Source organism: Loxodonta africana, chromosome 22 (assembly GCF_030014295.1).
Source record: "Loxodonta africana isolate mLoxAfr1 chromosome 22, mLoxAfr1.hap2, whole genome shotgun sequence".
NCBI lineage: Eukaryota > Metazoa > Chordata > Mammalia > Proboscidea > Elephantidae > Loxodonta > Loxodonta africana.
In genome coordinates, this window is record NC_087363.1 from 28,665,312 (window position 1) to 28,675,970 (window position 10,659).

A 10,659-nucleotide genomic window follows, 5' to 3' on the forward strand; every position below is an offset into this window, starting at 1 on the left:
TGAAAGAACAAATAACTTTGGTAGAGGCTCATCATCATGGACTCCAAAATTTTGGGATCTCCTCTTCTGAATTTCAGTCCTTTGCTCATACTCTGACACACAAGGAAAAGAGAATCTGGACTTCAAATCGCGATGCTTGACTGGAAAAGTGACCCTTTCATAAACACACCATCTAAGGCTTTACCATGTCACGTGCCTTTCGCGCAGGTCCCTTTTGCTTCATAAACACTTCCTCATTCACCATTTGGAGGCTCCAGGCTTCTGCTCACTCGGCAGCAAAGACAGGCAGCTAACTTCTGGCCTGGGGGACCTTCCATAGGCTCCTGAGTTAATAGTTTCCTCACAGGGGAGGGGGACAAGGAATTACCCATGGCTTTGTTGAAGAAGCGAGGCACCGGCTGTAATTTCCTATCAATCCAACTACTTGCCATGTCAGGGCCTGGCTTGACACTGAGCCTCCTTCTGGCTTTGTTATCTCAAGGAAATCAAACTCCTTGAGCCTCAGTTTCCTCAACATAAAACCTTAAGGGTTGTTGTCATGGTTATAGATAATTACTGTGTAAGTAAAAATACAAAGTTGCCATGTGTGAGCGTGTAAGTTGTTAACTGCACCAAGGGGTTGCGTGGAGCTGAAACCCATCCTGGGCTCCACAAGCCAAGCCTTACCTCCTGTGTGGCCTGTAGTTGCCCAGAGAGAAGGGTCCCTGTTTCTAATTTGCACAAAGGGGGATATGGCAGCCCTGAGGGCAAGCCCAGATATTTGCGCTGAAAAGTCTTTGAGAGAAAGTGAAAAAATGATCACTGAACTCAGAGACTTGCAAATAATTAAAACCAGTTGCCACGAACACTGACTCAGAGAGACCCCATGTGTGTCAGAGTAGAACTGTGCTCCATAGGGTTTTCAATGGCTGATTTTTCAGAAGTAGATCACCAAGCCTTTTTTCCAAGGCGCCTCTGGGTGGACTCAAACCTGTAACCTTTTGGTTAGCAGCTGAGTACATTAAGCATCTGCACCACCCAGGGACTCCTGCAAATAATTGCACAGCTTAAAACAAAACAAAACAAGCCAGTTAGTTTTCCCTTCAGCCTGGAGATTCTGATTCAGTGGGTCTAAGATTCGAAGGCCTCAGCCTCTGTACTTTTAATCACCATCCCAGGTGTGGCTTGCACACACCAAGGATGGAGAACCTCTGTGATGTCCCAGTCTCCTTGGCCCAGGTCTGTGCTCTCTGGAACCAACAGCAGGTCAAACAAACAAACCAATGAACAAACCAGAAATAATAACAGTTTAAGTTTAAATCCCAAGGTTACAAACCCAGAAATACCCGCTGTGTCTTGTTAACAAGAGCTTCAGTTGACTGGGGCCTCCCAGTGGCTAGGGCAGGAAAGGGGGCACAGGGCAGAAGAGGCGGTTCAGTAGGTGCCTGGGTCTCTGACAAGTAGCCCCGCCGCACACTGATGACAGGAAAGAGCCAGCCACCAGAGGCAATTACGGAGGATGAGGCACTGCCACGAGCCAGCGAGCCAGGGGAGCGCAGGGGGATCTTATTATCCCTCTGTCTTGCTTAATAGGAGTTAATAGTTGGACGCGAATAAAAGAATGGTGTGTGAAGTTGAGTGCCAATACAGTCTAATACGCATGCTATGTTTTTATTTCAAAGAGGATAAAGGCCCAAATTTTATACTGAAAACAAATGTTAAAAATTAATTATAAAGAAGACACCAGAGGGCCTTGAGCCTGTTCCCCGGGTGACTGATTAAATGCCTGCCTCATTTAGACTGGTATAAACCCAATCTCTTGGAAGAAGGCCAAAACTATTTGCCAACGTCCACAGAGACTCTCCAAGAAAATGATCCTGGTGCCAGGAAAGAGAAAAACATACTCACCCCCGCTGCCCGGAGCCAGCTACCGCCACAGGGGGGACCCCAGGCATAGGCAGGAAGGTGGATGATTCTACAAGGTCAGAGAAGGTCAAAGGCAACCTTTACAACCTGCAACTGGTAATGGACATGCCCACAAATGGCCTTGCAGGACTGCGATCCATGTGTGGCCTGAAGAGTCCCTTCTCTTTGCAGGATTGGAGGAATGGTGGCTTCCCCTCTCTGGATTTTGTTTGGTTTCAGAGAATTTATCTTCCCAGTTCTCAGAATTTTTGGGCTCTAATAGAAGATTTTAGAGCTAGGAAATAAGCCAATGATTCCATTATCGTTTGAATTTTAAAATTGCATTTTAATGGCAAGATAACATTTTCCTTGTTAAAACAAAACTGAAAGATTACCAAAAATGCTGACATCACCCTTCAATACTTCCACCCCTAAGCCCTCCATCTTTCTTCTCATCTCAAAGGTAACTGCTGTGAGCAGTCTGGTCAGGGCAGGGGTCCTTCCACCCCCAGAAAACACACACAATTGTTGTGTATACTATTTTTCCATTGATGATATCACACTGGGCATATTTTTCTGCAACTCACATTTTTCATTAAATAACAGGACTTGGGAATCCATGCAAGGTGCATATGGTAACCACGGCACATTATTCCAAAAGACAGAGACAATTATTTCACGTTTAACAGAAAAATGTCCTTGTTTCTTGGATGGATATTTAAGGCTGCTCATAATCAGGTCTCAACCTATGTTTTCTACTTTCTTTCCCAGTTTGTTTCCCCCTCCACCTCCATGGAATCTATACCCAAACCAAACAACCATTTTGCAGCGTCCCGAAACACAGAGGCGGTATTTCAATGGAGGACCATCTGTGCATTCTCAGTTCCTCTCATTCTTTTAAGATCGGCCCCCAGCTGGCAGCATTACGCCTTCCTTGGGACTTCTGGTCTACTTTCTACATCCCTTGCATAGGACTCTACCACTCCTTCTGGGCATTCAAGTAATTAATAGACTAGTCTCATCTTTCCTTTTCAGTAGCGAGTTCCTTGAGGGTAGAAATATGTACCAGGGAGGTAGCAGGTGGTCAACAAGTTGTGAGTGAATTAAAAAAAGAATAAGAATGGAAGTCTTACTGATTCTCTACACTCTTCACAGGGAGGAAGAGCAAAGGCTTGACAAGAAGAGGTTGGAATGTGGCTGTAACATTTTCTTCCTTCCTTCCTTCCATCATACGTCCTTCCATCCATGCATCCTACCGTCTTTCCATCTGTTATGGATTGAATCGTGTCTCCCCAAAAGATATGTTCAAGTCCTAACCCCTGTATGTGTGAATGTGACCCTGTTTGGATACAGGGTCTCTGGAGATGTTATCAGTAAGGCTAACACAAGGTCATACTGGAGTAGGGAGGGCCCTAATCCTAGATGACTGGTGCCCTTATAAAAGAGGAGACACACAGTGGTGGAGAAATGACAGCCATGTGAAGATACGTCTACCAGCCAAGGAACACCAAGAACATCAGCCATCACTAGAGGCTAGGAGAGAGGCATGGAACAGATTCGCCCTCAGAAGGAATCAACACAGCCAACACCCAGATTTCAGACTCCCAGTCTCTGGAACTGTAAAACAATACGTTTCTGATCTTATAAGCCACCCAGTTTGTGGTATTTTGTCACAGCAGGCCTAGGAAGCTGATACACCATCCATGCGTCCTCTTTTCTGGTGGCTGTGAAACTGCGCCTCAGTTCTCCGACTGCAGGAGCTCACTGACTGACAGCCCCAGCTGCTGCGCTCTTAAACCACCTCTGTGTTGGACCCGAGGCCACACTTCCCACAGGCTGCTCCCAACCAGTGACCAGGCACAGCAGGCATACTAAGGCGAGGACTCCCTGACAGCCCGGCCAAACTTCCCGTAGAACAGCACTTCAGTCCACCACCCTTCTGTCCAACCTTGCTTCCTTCCCTCAGGATCAGAAACATGTGTCTGATGGCTCTCCCAGCCACTCCTGGCTCCCTCCCTTTTCTCCCACAGTGTTTCTCCTAATGAATTTCTTCCATGTTTAATCCTGAGTGCTTCCTGCAAGACCAGGATGAACACATCCTTCCCTCCTCCTTCTGTGCATTCTTCCTTCCAAGCTTCCTTCCCTCCTCCAAGTCCTCTACCCATCTGTGCTTCCATCCAGTGTTTCTGGGGTGCCCCCTTCATGCCAGACCCTGTGCTCAGGTCCTGAGGAGACTGTAAGCTCTGCAAAGACAGAACTGTGTGCTGTTAGGAGCACAGGCTCCAAGGCCAGAGCATCTGTGCTCCACTGTGGTTCCCCCACTTGACGACTTTGGGCAAGTGACTTATCATGTACCCAAGTTGCCCCCTCTGTAAACTGGGACAACCATAGTAACCTGCATTGCGGGGCTGGGGCGAGTTCACTGCGTAAAGCATGAGACAGGGCCCGACACACAGGTGCTCAGTATCCCTTAGTCACTGTGGGTGTGTCAACAGCAGTGATAACACAGCTCATGTTTGCCGAGACCCATCTCTGCACTGTGTACCAAGGGGGCACCATTTGCTGGCTGTTCCCTCAGAATGGCAGAGTGCCTTCTGCTTTCCTTGGTGCTTTCATTTTATCCTACTACAACCTGGGACTTGATAACCCCCATTTTAGAGTTAAAAGCAGCGGTCACGTGGGGAGGCCAGTGGTATGTATGTGAGAGGGGTCACAGTCGGTGCCCAAAGGAGCCCTCAGCCACAGACCCCTGCCCTTCCCACAAGCTCTTCTAGCCTGATGTAATAATGGAGGCCAAATGATATTTGCAGGTGAGGCGTTGCTGGAATTAAAAGGGCTCCATGATTCCTTGTGCCTCTGTCTGGCTGCCTCCTTTTTGGGCCAGGAAGGTACAACATGCCCAGTATTGTACATGCTAAAAAAGTTAAAAAAAAAAAACACCCAGACTATGTCACTCTGAAAAGATGGAGCCCTGGTGGCACAATGGTTAAGCGCTCAGCTGCTAATCAAAAGATTGGTGGTTCAAACTTACCCAGTGGCTCCACAGGAGAAAGATGTGGTGATCGGCTTCCGTAAAGATCACAGCTGAGAAAACCCCACGGGGCAGTTCTACTCTGCCGCATGTGGTCGCCCTGAGTCCGAATCACCTGGAGGGCACCCAGCAACAGCACTACCTGCCTCTGAAGTCTCTCAGACTCTGAGGGTCCACAGGTGGTTTGGTGTAACCCCTTTCAGTCTTGACCAGTTTTTTACAGCCACAGCTTCCTCTTTTCATCCAGTCCTTCCGCACCGCCACCCCGAGTCCTGTCTTGAGCAGATATCCCCGACCTGGAAGGCTGAATTTTTGCCTCTCCCTGAGTGCTCCTCCAAACCACACATAAAATCAAACTCAACCCGCTGCTGTTGAGTTGATTCTGACTCATAGCGACCCTACAGGACAGAGGAGAACTGCCCCATAGGGTTTCCAAGGAGCACCTGGTGGATTCGAACTGCCGACCTTCTGGTTAGCAGCCATAGCTCTTAACTACTGCACGGCCAGGATTTCCTCCTCCAGACCCCAGGAATCCCCGTCACTCACCACGGAGAGCTGGAACCGCCTCCTTCCCCCTCTGTCTCCCTGGAAGCAAGTGAGCTTCTGGAGGGCCAGAGGCAGGGAGAGCACTGTGAGAGTGTGGGCTACAGAGAGTGCGAAGGTGTCTCTTCGGGAGCTGGCTGCCGGTGCTCTGCGGGCCAGGTAAGCAGCAGACCGGGCTGAGTGAATGGGCAGCCTTCTGCGGCTGTCACCCTGATCCTCGGTGGAATATTTTGCCCCCTTCTTCCCACTTGCCTTCTACGCCTCACAGAACTGGCCCTCTCTTCTCAGACGGCAGTGGCTGCGGATAGAACTTGTCTTAGTTTCCTCCACATTCACTCTTTGAAAACAGGGCTTTAAAAACCTTCCTGTTGGTCAGCATCCTAAGAGCCATCTTGTTGTCTCTTTTTTTTTTCCAGTTTCCACTCATCTCCTCTGTGTCAGGGGCTCATGTCCCCTTATGCACCTTGTCATGGATTGAATTATGTCCCCCTGAAAATGTGTGTATTAACTTGGTTAGGCCACGATTCCCAGTATGCTGTGGTTGTCCTCCATTTTGTGATCGTAATTTTATGTTGAGAGGATTAGGGTGAGATTTTAACACCCCTACTCAGGTCACCTCCCTGATCCAATGTAAAGGGAGTTTCCCTGGGGTGTGGCCTGCACCACCCTTTCTCTCTCAAGAGATAAAAGGAAAAGGAAGCAGGCAGAGAGGGGGTACCTCATACCATCAAGAAAGCAGTGCCGGGAGCAGAGCACATCCTTTGGACCTGAGGTTTCTGCACTGAGATGCTCCCAGACCAAGGGAAGATTGATGACAAGGACCTTTCTCCAGATCCAACAGAGAGAGAAAGCCTTCCTCTGGAGCTGATGCCTCGAATTTGGCCTTCACCGTAAGAAAATAAATTTCTCTTTGTTAAAGCCATCTACTTGTGGTATTTCTGTTACAGCAGCACTAGATGACTGAGACACACCTCCATTCCTGTTCCTTCTCATTCTTCTACTGCCTCCTGGGCATACCTCCCCTGTCCTGGGCCTCTGTTCTCATCCTCCCAGCAAAGCTGGGCATCTTGTCCAAGTGGACAGCCCCAGTGTAGACCACAGCTGTCTGCCTTAGTTTCCTAGTGCTGCTGTGACACAAACAGCTCAAGTGGGTGGCTTTAAAGAACAGGAATTTAGTTTCTTACAGCTCTGGAGGCTAGAAGTCCAAATCAGGGTCTTGGTCATGTTGATGGTTCCTTCCGTGGGCCTCTTTCCTAGTTTCTAGTGTTTGCCACATCCTTGTAGATGAGTTCTCACATGGCATCTGTCTTCTCCCTGTATGTGTCTCTGGATCTACTCTGCTGTTCATATAAGACACCTTTCAGAAATGATTAGGTTTGGGACCCACCCTACTCTGGTATGAGCTCATTAACATAATAAAAGAAAACCCCTATTTCCAAACAGGGTTAGGGCTTCAACATAACTTTTCTGGGTGGACACAATTCAATTCATAACACAGTATGAATTTCCCCTCTGCACTGGCCGTGATGTGGACTGGGAGCCACACAGCTAGTGGTTTGGGCTCACCTGGCCCCAAACCCAACTGAAGAGCCTGGCAACTCTTAACGCATGATTTTCACAAGGATGCAGTCAACATATTTTGACAAACAAGTACCTGAGAGACAGCTCGGGAGTTACTGGGCAGGAACCAACAGTTTGAAAGGATTAAAACCAACACAAACAAGATGTATGGAAAGTGTTTTAGCTGACGGAACCGGCAAACAGACATGGTAGATCTGAATATGACGAGAAAAATGAATTTTGGTCAGTTTTGTCTCTCACACCACAGTGAATGAGCAATGGATTCTGGCAATAATAACAACAACAATAATACAAAAAAAAAAAAAAATGAAGGTTAAGCCAGTAAATTTAATTTTTTTTAATTGGGTGAATATTCAAAATATTCCTATACTTTAATGGTTGGAAGCTAAGTTAAAATCCAGAAGAAAATCTGAAGAGAAACAGTAATTTGTGGTGCTTTTCAAAGAAAAGGATAAAGAAAGCTTTTTTTTTTTTTTTTTTAAATGGAAGCATTACAATTTCCCAATAGGGTTAATTAACTAACATTTCTAATTTTTATTTCAAGTGTATAAAACCACACACAAAAAAAGTTACTCTGATCTTGATATGGGGAAGAAAATAAAAAATTTCAAGCTTGTTTTTGGCTTTCATGTTGCTGCAAAGCCCCTAGAAAATTTAAAGGGTGTATGGAGCCTGGTCTACCACCACACTAACATTCAGGAAAAGTCCAGCTGCTGTCCACCTGTGTCTTTGAGACTAAGACATCGTATGTCCCCCAGAGGAGCAGAAGGTGACAGTTATATTTTGCCCTGGCCCCTCCATCATTATCATCCTGAAATGATTGTGTTTTAAATGTGGCTTTCTATGTCAGCTGAGTAAGAACTCCGGTTCTTCCCATCGAGAGATGAAGCTAGCCCAAAGCTCAGGAGCCGTCACCCCAGCCCTCAGGTGAATGGGATCCAATAGGAGCTAACCCTTTCACTTCACATGCAAAACCAAACCAACCAGCCTTTAAAACGGTCAAATATGGTCAAAGAACTACGCCACAAAGAGAAATGAAGCCCTGATACATGCTACAACATGATGAACCTTCACACACTATGCAGAGTGAAATTAAGTCCATCACAAAAGGACAAATAGCGTACGATCCACTTAAATGAAATACCTAAAACAGGCAAATGTGTACAGACCAAAGTTCACTGGTATTTACCAGGGGTGGGATGGAGGTGAAAATGGGGAGTCTTAGCTTTGGGGGCACTGAGTTTCTGTTAAAGGTGGTGGAATAATTTGGAAGTGGATAGTGTTGACGGTTGCACAACACCAACGAAACCAATGTCACTGAGTCATACATGTAAAAAATACTAAATTGGCAAATATTCTGTTATATTTTTACCACAATAAAATAATTTTTAAAAAGTCAAAAAACATGCTGATTGATTCAGGCAAGTTTAAACATCTTGTCTCCCAAGCTGCCAAAGATTGATATTTTGCATTTTTCTTTTCATTAAATCATTTCACAATGACTCTCTGTCACAGGGCTGCCATTTCTACTAGTGTGTTTCTGAGGGAAAGCGCCCCAGCCCTAAAACCACATCCTATGAAACTGTAGGCAAAGGGTTTCTAGCACTGCTTGTTCCTGTCAGGGAAGTAAGAGTTTTAAGTCAACACGAACCCTTCCTGGTATGTTCTCACACCCTCCAGCCTGCACGTTTCCAGGGCCGAAATGCAAGCCATAGTTGTACACACGAAGGGGTATCGATGTTATCCCATTAATCAGACTTAATCCAGAAGTCTAATAATGTTATCTTTGCTCCCAGTTCCACAAGTTTATAATTTCACCTGAGTACCTTTCCCCGAAGTGTGAATCAGGGTCACACATACACTCTTTCTCTCAACTTTCTTTGTGGTCCTAAATTAGAAAACTCAAACATCACTTTTCTCAGATATGAAATACCCTCAAGGTCAATGTAAAAGAATAGAGCTATTAACTTCCTAGGCAAATTGCAGCATAGTGGTAAAAAAAAAAAACCTGAAAAAGTGGTTAAAAAGTAAAACCCTTTCCACTAATGACATCCCTTATTGAAGACCAAATGATGAATGCAGTTCCCCAGGCTCCCATCAAATGAACAACAAGGTAGGGGAGTTTGCTTTTCCCTCCTCTTGCCAGCTGGCTACAGGAATGTGCTGTTTTTAGGCTGCTGGGCACACGAATTGGCTGTTTTATGAGGCAGATCTGTGGCTAGTTTCTTTGCTTTGCTTTCCTTTCTTTTCCTCCCTTTTTGATACCTTCTTCCAGGTTTCCTAATAAAACAAATTCCATTTTCTGAATTTCCAGAAGGGCCACTGTGGTCTAACAAATAATGCAAGCTTTATGCACTGACTAAGTCCATTGCTGTTTTGTCACTGAGTCTAGTAATTATGAAGAAAGAGACCTGCAGGGAAACTAAACAAAAGGAGAGAGGCAGGGTGCCAGCTAGTTGCTCAAATTGTAACATTTTTTTTTTCGCATTTGATTAAAAATGAGGTTGAAAACTGCATCCTTTGCCATGAGACCAGAATTGCTGGATGGTGCCTGGCTATTAGTGAATGTGTTGATCAAAGATTCGACAGAAGAATCCTGATCAAAGGGAAGAAGAATGAGAAACAGAATTTCAAATTCTCATGGACCCCAGACTTTCTGGAGCCACTGAGGCTGAATGACTCCACCCCAACCCCCAAAATTATCTGCCCTGAGATAATCTGTAAACCTGAAACCAAAACTAATCCCTGAAGTCATCTTTAAACCAAACAATAAAAAGCTTAATTAGAAAAGAATGTCTGCCTTGAGCACTGTGCTCTTTTAAAAACTTGTCTATATGTGATCAGACTGACAAAGCAAGTGGAAAGGTCAGCTAGCAAACTTAGGGGGCAGTGAGTTTATGTTAATGACAGTAGAATAATTTCGAAAAGGACAGAATAGCTGCACGACTTGAAGAATGTAATCAGTGTCACTGAATTGTATAGTAGAAATTGATGAACTGCTGTATGTTTTGGCGTGTATATATTTACCAATAAAATAACTTTTTAAAATGGGGTTTAAAACTTCCTGTCTCCTACATAACTAAAAATGAGAACACATTTTTATTTGCATATTTCTTTACAATAGTCAGCACTGTGGTCCAGAGAGGTGCAGGAACTTGCTTATCATATTTGATTGAACTTCCAAAACACAACTTGACAGGCATGGGAGGCCCACCCTAGAGATCCCGTAACTGCGGGAGGCTCGATAGTCTCCCCATTGCTGAGTGTTCTAAAATCTTTCCAGAGGCACTTAGTGGTTCTCCAGACAGGCAAGATTGACCTCAATACAAAATATTATGTGTGGCATTGGCTATACCTGGTACCCCGACATGTGCCGCTGAACATAGGCAGGCTGTACCCCAAGGGAAGTTTTATATCAAGGCAGCACCCATTCTATCACCTTAACTCAAAGTAAGAAATGAGTAACCAAACCAGGCGCTGCTGAGCTGATAACGACTCAGAGAGCCCCTGTGTGTGTCAGAGAAGAACTGTGCTCCATAGGATCTTTAATGGCCGACATTTAGAAAGTAGATCACCAAGCTTTCTTCCAAGGTACCACCGGGTGGACTCGAAAGTTCAAC

The 10,659-nt window shown here is 45.5% G+C and overlaps 1 long non-coding RNA gene across 3 annotated transcripts in view; it reads right to left on the reverse strand.

The window, feature by feature from the left end:
• LOC111750595 (uncharacterized) overlaps positions 1-10,659 on the reverse strand; it is a 140,901-nt gene that overhangs the window by 60,895 nt on the left and 69,347 nt on the right. The window lies entirely within an intron of this gene.